Genomic DNA, 10,103 nt, shown 5'->3' with positions numbered 1-10,103 from the left:
CCAAAATATGCCATGTCTAATGAACCATAGGAACTTACTGAAGGTATGAAAGGTACAGAAACATCTTAAAATTCCTAATACTACTATCATGGAAAGAGCCTTGGCTTTTTTGTTCATCAGTGAAAAAATATGTGAAGCAGAAAATGCAGAGAGTTTTTCCCAGGCAACCGCATTTTCTTGGAAATCTGAAACACAGTATTTTTAGTTTGAAACTCCATCATTGTAGTCTCTGTGTGTTTGTGTTTTAATCTGTCTTATCTCCTGTATTGGAGAAGGAAATGTGCATCAGTTGCATTGCAGGGGACATTGCATCATGGGAGACACAGAGCAATCAGTTTCTACAGCTCTTGTACAGAGATTAGCTTTATTACTGGATCAAAGAAAAAGTGCCTTTATTAATGTCATGCCTAGGGACTGCCATTCCACTGAGTCACAGCACTGTGAATCATGATCTATTCTAAAAAAGTCAAGAGTATCACTGTGGAATTACACTGTCAAGAGAGGAGAACATAACTCTTGGCCTTATTCTGGCTCTCATTTCTGCTCCCTGTGAGGTATTTGGCATTTCCATTCAGACTGACCATTAATCCACCTACTGTTAGGTGAACAGTGTGAGACAAAGCTGACTATTGGAACAGGTATTGAATTTTAACTCCCACCAGATAATGTTAGGAACTGTTTGTTTCATCACACGTTTCCATAGTTTTGCATATCTCTTTGAGGTTACGTACACACAAAAACATCTATGTGTGCTGAAATCATACCTACGCTAGGAAATCAGTGAATTCCATACATTATTTTGGTCAACACCTTCGTACTGGAGTTGCTGGACAGTGCTTGTGTGTAACAGTTACTTAAAATCATTGTTCTCCAGAATGACAGTTTCAACATAATCATCATTAACTTTTAAGAAACACTTACCCATTGTGCACTCATCACTTCCAGACTGCTCATTCATATTGCCTGTAGCCACTGTCAGAGATCGATCTTTTCTTCCGCCGAACTGAGAGCTGGATGGTCTAATCTCTCCTGACACCAGTACTGGAACATTTTTTCCCAGATCAATTCTGCTGTTCATCTTGGGCAGAAAGACTGAGTGGGTGTTTCTCTCACCTCATGTTGGGCTCTGAGATTTGCAGTGCTTGTCTGGAGGACTGACTCTCAGTGAATGACACCTGAATGTCTTTGCTTTACTCGTACAGTGGGACCTGCTGATGTTTCACTAGGACACTGCCACCACCCAGTTCGATTTCTGCTCAGAGGTGCCATGCTTTGCTGCAGGCCTTGTTTGGCAGGAGATACTGCACCTCAGGTACAGAACAAAGATTATCAAAATGACTGCTCTTTTAGCAGAAAATTGACCATGGCTGCCATAAGCCTCAGACAGCATTTCACCACTTTATTGGTGTAAGCAAGGATGGGGATGCACCAGTTCACACCACAGTGAGCCTGGCTACAGACCGAAGGGTGGCAGTGCCAGCCGCCTGGTGCCTGCATGGTAGGCCGCTACCCCGCACCGCCCAGCACAAGCAGGGCATGACTGTCCCTCTTCCTCTGAAGGCCAGGCAACCTCAGGTCACTTCACTTTCATGTAGGACAGTGTGCACAGACATCTCTGGGGAGTGGCTCTCGATGACTTAATGTATCTTCACCCTGAGGACACAGTGAGGCGTTCCTGGGCTTCAGTCACGGCCTTTGATCTGTTTACATCCCGCTTGTTCATCTTTACTCATTTCCTTTCCACCCTGCTCTCCTAATGCAGGCTTCGGTCAGGTGACACAGCTCTGGGAAGCTTTCCCACTCCACAGATAGTGACTCTGTTACCTCTGTTACTTTACATTTGTTTAATTAATTGCTCATTTTGTTCCTGCTCTGTTGTGCTGGCCCAGTGCACTTACAGTATGCATGAGTGCCTAAAAGGTGACGAGGCTCCTAGGGTGACTCTGTCCCTTTCATTTATTTATAGAGCTCAAGCACATGATCCCTTATTAATTCCAGGCACCGCTAGCTCAGCCTGACTTGAGATAACGTGGCACAGGCTCCAGGCCGTCTCAGCTGGCACTGACAGCACGCAGGGAAGTGAGGTCCCTGCTGAAGAGAGTGGGGCTGATTGGCCGCAATCAGGAAAGCAATTAAACTTCATGTGGCATTTGAACTGTGGACTCGAAGGTGCACAGAATAGACTTCAGCTACTCTAAAATCTTTTCTAAATGTTGTGAGTACTTAACAGAGGTAATTGTAAGGATATAAATTATGATTTCTATTATTTCTCAGGAGGCCAACATCTATCACAGCAGATCTTAAAATGAATATGGAGTATAGAAATTATGAGAATTTATGTAGCAAATGACTTCTTGTTAGAAAGTCGTGTAGCAGAAGCTGCAGCAACAGAAGCTGAGACAAGCAGCCTCATCAGTGGGCTTAAACTGAAGCACTGCACTATGTCAAAATATCACAAATGTTCCTTCTGGTGGATGTTCTTGTTCTTATCCCTCAGCTGCTCTTTGAACCATGTAGAGTAACCATGTAACCAGTAGAGCTGCTCCTTGCACCATGCCTTGAGACGAACCAGAGCTGCTGGGCAGTCTGGGCCACCAGCCTCTTGAGCCATAAAGCCACCTTGCCCCAGGCTACATCAAGTCCAGCATAGTGAATTTATTGCCCTGGATCCAGGCCCAAGGACTGCAGCTCTGGCTTTGTTGCTATCTAAGCAGTCTGGGACCAACATTTTACCTGCAGTTCACTTTTCACCATCTGTTAAACATCTTAAGACATTTGCACTGAACATTGAACTTTCTGAGTTCTATATCTGTATAATTAATGAGCATTTATGATGTGGCTGTTGGAAGACTTCCACAAAAGTGGAGCTTCTTCCACCCACAGGAGCTATTCTGTCCCATTCATCCTCTGCAAACTCCCTGCAGGTGAGCACAACTGAATCAGGCAGCACTGATCCGGATTTCCTTCTTCTGAGGCACTTTTTTTTCCAATACAAAATGGAGATGCCAAAGAAGGTTGTTGACTTCATGTAATTTCTCTGAGGTGCTCAGATACCAAGCTGCTGAGCATTCTCTTGATAGATGAGATTAGATAAGAAGGAGTGAGATCAAATAGCAGTTTTCTGTTACTACCTTCCAGACAGTTGAGATGGAGCTCAGATTCTAATGAGATGGACATCCTAGAAACACTTAAGAAAGATATGACATTGAGAAGTAACTAAATAAACCATTCTCTCCCCCTGCATTTGCAGCTATACAAGCACGTTCCCCCATCCAACTAAACTCCTCTCTGTCTCCAAAAGGCAGCTCTGTAGGTATATGATTTCGGGCTGTTTCTATCTGCCCAGAGTGGCTGCTGGGTTTAAATTTAAGAGGACTAGGTAGAAAAATGCAAAGTTTCACATGTGAAACTTTGAAAATTCATATGCAAAAATCCTACTCCTTTCTAAAATTCACAAGAATGATTATGCTGTTTCCCATAAGATTGGATTAGAGAGCTACAGAGCTTGCAAAATATGTTCTTACTAACAGGTTGAACCTGCTTCCTTGGAAAGGATTTGATACATATTAAGTCTCAGTGAATGGATTCTATGGAACACAAGTAGTCAGAAAGATGCTAGCATTAATTAGCAGAGAAGAGTGCCACTCTGTTGGAATTTAAGCCCCTAACTCAGTGGTAATACTTGTCATCTAGTTTTTTTTCAGTAGTTAGAAAAGCCTTTCCAGCTTCCAGACAGACTTTGTCAGGAGTTATCATGGCAGTGCAGCCCGCACTGAGCCAGCCCAGCTGCAAGGCCATTAATTACCTGAAGAAGCTGTCATGAACTGTAGCCATTTGTAGCCAGCTCTGCTCTAGGTCGTCCATTCTGAAGTGAGTGAGGAGATTTCTAGAGTCTCTCAACTGTCACAGCCTTGTTTCATAAATCCTTTCCTCCAGGGGGAAGCTTCTGGATACTCTTGGCATCACTGAACAATCTCTGTCAGCTTGTGTTTAGGCCTTGGAACAGTGCCCGGTTTTCAGATCCCACATACTTCTTGCGATGAGGAGTGCCCCTCCTGACCTAGCATCTAGGCCGCGACTATGGAGATTTGGGCCAGCACCTTCTCCATTACCTCTCCAGCAAGAGTCATTTCTTCCGACGAGACGTGGTCTGCAGAAGTCCCGGCGTGGTGGTGTGTATTCCAGATTCCACTTCAATAATTCACAGGGGCCGCCGCATGCTACCTGCCATGCAGACAGCCGCACTCTCTCACTTTTCCTTTAAATAAGGCATGCTCTCCTCTAACCACAGAGAAAGGTCTCGGAGCTGACATGTATTTACTCTAAGTGGGCTTCTCAATCCTACTCTTTTGAAAAGAAAATCACCTGTCAGGTATCAGAGGCAAGCACAGTGACGGTTTTGGTTAAGCTCATTAGGAAAGATTTGCCTCATTTGAACTAGTTTGTCCACTAAACAAGAGAAAATCTCCAGGTGTCTGACCCTTAAGTTCTGGAGACCTTGGAGTCCATACATGAGCTGCAAGGCATCAATGCTGTGTTGGCTTTTCAATAATAAAAATACAAACCTCTGAATCTGTAAAGCTGCTTTTTGTGCTGAAGGGTTCACTCTCCTTCACCTACTGGATGCAGAACACACTGCTCAAATCCTGTTCTTAGGGATGCTGTGGTTGCTTGTGAGCCATCAGCAGCACATTGCTCTGCACACCTCAGAGCAGACCCCTTCCTGCAGCCCAAAGAGCAGCAGCCATCTCTGTGCAGCACAGCTGGCAGGCAGCGCCCCGGGTTTCCAACTGTGCAAGCAGTCAGACAGAGTCTTTCTGGACTACTGAGAGTTATGTGATAGAATAATTAAAGATGACATTTAGAAAGGGATTTTCCATTGTAGTCCCAGAAAGTCTCAAATTTCACCTATAAAGGGTGAAACTGGCAGCCTAAGGGCCAAGCTTTGCCCACAGAAAATTCCTCTGCTCTGCTGGAAATGGAGAACAGCTGTCAGGAGTGCACACATGGCCCAACAGCTGAATGACCCCTATGGTGCCTGCACAGTCAATTATAAGGAGTCAGGATCTGCCACTACCGCATCGCTGTGAGCTGCAAGGCAGGTTGTGAGCAGAGCTATGCCCGTGGTATCCATGGTCAGTATCCAGGAGGCACGCTGCTTGTTTCCTGCCAGGCTGTTAGATCAGGTAGGGTCCGCAGCATGGTACATCACTCAGCATTTAGCCACGTTCAAATGCTACAGAGTTTTACAGGATAAAAATGGCAGACTGGCAGCAGCTATACCAGTGCTAGGCCATCTCCTGGTGCACTAGTTTAACTACAGCACCTGTTATACTGCTAACTGGATATTTTCACCACAGAGGCATGAGGGAATAACAGTATTAGCACTAAATATCAATCAATCATGAATCAAAGCACTAAAAGGCAAAATTTTCTTTAAACATCCACATTAAAAAAATAGTAAGAGTGTAGGATTCATTGTATGAGCTGACAATGTTGCTCAGCTGTTTATAAGATTGTCTGACATTTAAACCTAGCGCACAAAACAATCTGGAATCAGAATAGAATGGTAGCTGACATTGCAAAGTTGAACAGGAAGCAAAAGATGTGTGGTGTCAGCTGCCTGCATGGTCCCTGTCCCCCCCAGCAGCTTCCCAAGTGGCCCTGCGCAAGCAGCTCTTGGCTTCCCTGAGCCCCAGTTCCATGCTGTTGTGAAAGGTGAAGGCATCTCCTCACTGCACAGAGGTGTGGAGAAGATAGAGTGTTAGGGAGGTGGGTGGGACCAGTAAGGCTTCTGAAACTTGTCCTACATCATCAAAGTAATAGAGAATTATGGTTATCCTGGAATTAGAAATAGAAATTACTTACGTTAAATCTGTTCAAGAAAACTAAAGTACTAAGTAAAATACCTCAGTCTCCAAGAAGAACCATAAAATTCAATTCTGCTACAACACTGTGTATAAAAGCCTCACTTATCTTTCAGCTATTCTGAAATGTGTTGTTGTCTCATTTTATTTCAAATTTTAAATTTCATATGCATCTTCAATGGCATGGCACAAAGCTGTTTGGTTAACATGGATCTGTGGGCCTTCAGTTTAGCTCTCACTCTCCTCTCCCTCAGGGACATCGATGAAAAGGTTTAAACAGATATTGCCAAATAGGAGAGACGCAGTTTCAGAATTTATCAAATTGAATGAATCGGTAGGAGAACCCCCTCAAATGAAGTATCTTGGATGCAACCTAGGTTCAGGTGCAACATTGCAGTGATGCCTTCAAACAGGCTGCTCAGTGTCCTCACAGAAAAGAGCTGCTGTCAGGGTTCTAATCTGCAAATGGAAACTGGAGAGGGTGCACTGAAGCAGGGGTAGAGAATCATAGAATTACAGAATTGTAGGGGCTGGAAGGGACCTCAAGAGATCATCGAGTCCAACTCCCCCTCCAAAGCAGCTCCCTAGACCAGGTTGCACAGGAAGGTGGCCAGGCGAGTCTTGAATGTTTCGAGAGGAATCTCCACAGCCTCTCTGGGGTTCACCTCCCTCGACCTGCTGGCTGTGCTCTTTTTAATGCCCCCCAGGATCCCATTGGCCTTCTTGGCCACCAGGGCACACTGCTGGCTCATGGTCAACCTGTCATCCACCAGGACACCCAGGTCCTCCTCAGAGTTCCTCTCCACAGGTCATCCCCCAGCCTGTCCCGGTGCATGTGGTTATTCTTCCCTAAATGCAAGACTCTACACTTGCTCTTGTTAAATTTCATCTGGTTAAGGCTGCCCGCATGCTCCCTGCAGCTCCTTTCAGCTTCTTACACTTTTCTTACACTGTGCTGAAGCTGAGCAACCAGCATGACAAAGATGTGCCTAAAACAGAACTAGTTTGTGTTTTCTAACAAGCTCTCCAACACTGTTGTGGGTTAGCAAAACAGTTCCACTTTTGACTCATCTCTAGAAATGACCTTGCTTTCTTTCTTCCAAAAAAGGTGACCTGCAAGCCAGCCCGATGCAAGGTAATTTGTCCTGTTTATGTGATGACTTTGATAAGGCACAGAAATTAGTGACCTTCCTTCACAATAAAGCAACAGTTTGTTTATGTGCTGCAATCTGGAGTGACTTTTTTTTACAGCGAGAGCCTGAATGTGACAATAATCTGTACAGAAACGCTGGTTGTAAAACTAGAGAGCACTTTAAATACACTGTTGCTGTCTCTGCCTCTCACTTGCACATACCCCCAGTCCTGGCCCCTCTCAGCAGTCACAAGATAAGCTTCGAAGAAACAAGGCCATTGATTGACAGCTCATTAGAAGTTGCAAGAGCAGCAAAACACAAACTGGAGCCGGTCGCTTTCTGTCCGCCGGGCCAGGAGGCGTGCTGGTCAGCAGTGGCCTGAGAGGAACAAAGACTGCAGGAGACACTGGAGGAAAACAACATGAAATTTTAATGGTGTGCTCGAAAGGCCAGGTGTAATGGATCAGGGCCAAGGCCTCCCCTGCCCCCCCCCCACCCCCCCCCACATCGCTTATATTTACATTCTATATATAGGCACAGAGAGTATAGGTTGTGCCATATGGCACGTACACATGAACGTGGATTCAGAGGATCCAAATTTTGATATGCCAGACAGAATTTATCTGCAAATCCATTTATAAATGAAAGGCTCCAAGTATATACAGTGTTAATATCTGTACATATTAGATGTCACAGCCCTAGTCTTAGATAAGGGCACACACTGAGCCAAATTCACTCCTGCAGTGAAAGGCAGGCAAGTTTTACTAGGAATGAATTTGGCTTAATGTGTCTGCCTGCAGCTATGTTTGTTTTTACAAATCCTGCTTATCCTTCATGTAAGCATATTCCTCATAGTTAGGACTTCTACTAGGCACATGCCAATCTGCCTCCAAGCCATTAGCTGGGATGCCTGTTCCTTCAGCATCCCTCGGGGTCCTTCAAGCCCCCAGTCCCTGCTGGAGGGCACTTGCTCTTCAGACATCGCAAACCCCTCTTGGCATGCAGGCTGGTGACTACCCTGCCTGGACTGTGAGAGGGCAAAATGGCAGAGAGGAGTTGTTCACAAATTAATGCAAGGATAATTAGCCTCAGCCCTTTGTATAGAAAGTGGTCTGACAAAGGTCACAACTGATTTTTAGTTCAATTTTTCCAGTGGCATCTTTTTCTCGAACTCCTCCTTTTCTTTTTGTTTAACATGTAAGTGGACATGCTTGATTCTGAAGGCTGGATTATTTCTAGTTCTGAAGGTCATTTAGCCCAAATTCTTGTGTAAGTACTTAGAAAAAGAGCAGTTACCTCCTTTTCATGGGTAGTCAAACACAAGAACCTCAAATTCGTAATTTTCAAGCTTTCTTACTAATAGACATTCATTATACAAGTGGACCAGCAAGGCTAGATTATGTTTCTTTTAGCATCTTAATACATTAAGTATATGTAGAATCATTTGTAGGATTCTCCTAGATCTGGGACACTGGAAAAAATACTAGCAAGCGGAAACATCTAAAAGAACACACAGGTGGGCAGGAGTACCCACTGACAGACTGAAGTGTAAAAACTGACAGCCTGCTGGATTTAGGCAACATTCTAACTTCCTTAAAGACAGGTCGAGGAGAGGCAGTGTTTTGTGCAAAGAAGAAACTGAGACATGGTCATTATTTTGGCATGGACAGATTTACTGATACAACATGACTTCACGGCCACAGTTCTTGAGTAAGTGCAACTTAAATTTGGATCAACCAGCGGTGCTACCTGAGCATAAAACTGAGATAAAGAAGCATACAATCTAAAGCTCAATTGCAATTTAAGAAAATTTACCTCATCTGCAATACAGTAATAACATTTTTCCCTTCTTCAATGTTTTCTCTTCAGATCTCAAAGCATTATAACAGTGATCTGTAAAATTATATCTTGATTTTAGCAATAGAGACTCTAAGTCCCAAGGTAGGCAGTATGATTTGCCTACAGTCCCCTAAGGATTTGTTAGGAGCCATTATTCACTCCCATGTTCTCCCTTCTGCTCATGACACATCTAATTTTACTTTCACTTGAGCACTGAATTTACTGATAATTCTTCAGAAAAATTTCCAAAATTCTATCTGCCATGAATGAAACACTATAAAGGAATAAGAATTGGAGCTCACATAACCTGTGCATAAGAAATCACAGTAGAAGTTTGGGGATTGGGAGCTTCGAGGGAATCATCTAATATACAGAAAGTCGGTGTGCATGTGGAGGCAAATACCCTCTCAAAACATACTGTCACAGCACAGCTCTGAGCCAATACACAAAAAGGCACGAGATGTAACCTTTCTCCGGCATTGTAATCCAGCCCTTTCCTAAGTCATTGCTCCCCAGCCGCAGTGAATTGAAAGGAAATACTGAAGCAGGCTGCTCATTCTTCTGGGCTGTGGCTGCAGGGGCTTCCTCAAGACCCGCCAACACAAAGCAAAGCCCTGTTCTGCAGGGACTAAGCATTCCCGGGGGGGGCCTCACATATCCCTCCATTGTGATTTCCCTTCCAAAATAGTGCAGTGCTTTACAAAAAGCCCAAAACACAATAGTATGACTCAGCAGTTTGGAACTGAAGGCCAGCTCACGTGAAGGTGTCATTGCCATAACCCAGCAGCACTGTGCACCTTGCAGCCTTGCTGCACTGAGGGCGGGCAAAGGGATTCAGACCCTCCACTTCCATTCCAGGTGTCCTAGGCAGACACATCAGCTAGTGCTACATATTGAAAAAGCAAGTGTTTCAGGAAAACATACATGGAAATGCCGTAGTTGTCCAACCTGCCAAGTTGTTTTAGGAGAATCTCAGGCTGGGTAGCACAAATCACTCGGCACGTGGATGAGGCAGCTCTCTGGGCCTCCTTGTCAATAAAGAGGACTCGATCGCAGCTTTAGGCCTCTCAGTTACCATGCCATTTGTGAAAGTCCTCTGACAACAGAAAGCACCAATTGCAGCCAGTATTGCTCATGGTGCAAGCTAGGCTGGTATGCCCAGTCCCCTTCCTTGGCAGAAGGGAACAAAGGAACGGCAGCAGAAAAATGAGGCCAGGTGTTGGAAGGAAAGAGGACTCTGGCAGACCACCAAGGGGAGAAAACA

The sequence above is a fragment of the Cyrtonyx montezumae genome, unplaced genomic scaffold (genome assembly GCF_038088225.1).
Source record: "Cyrtonyx montezumae isolate F1298 unplaced genomic scaffold, pur_monq_1.0 scaffold_10, whole genome shotgun sequence".
NCBI classification, from domain to species: domain Eukaryota; kingdom Metazoa; phylum Chordata; class Aves; order Galliformes; family Odontophoridae; genus Cyrtonyx; species Cyrtonyx montezumae.
The sequence above is the reverse complement of the archived record's forward strand: the minus strand, read 5'-3'. Positions refer to the sequence as shown.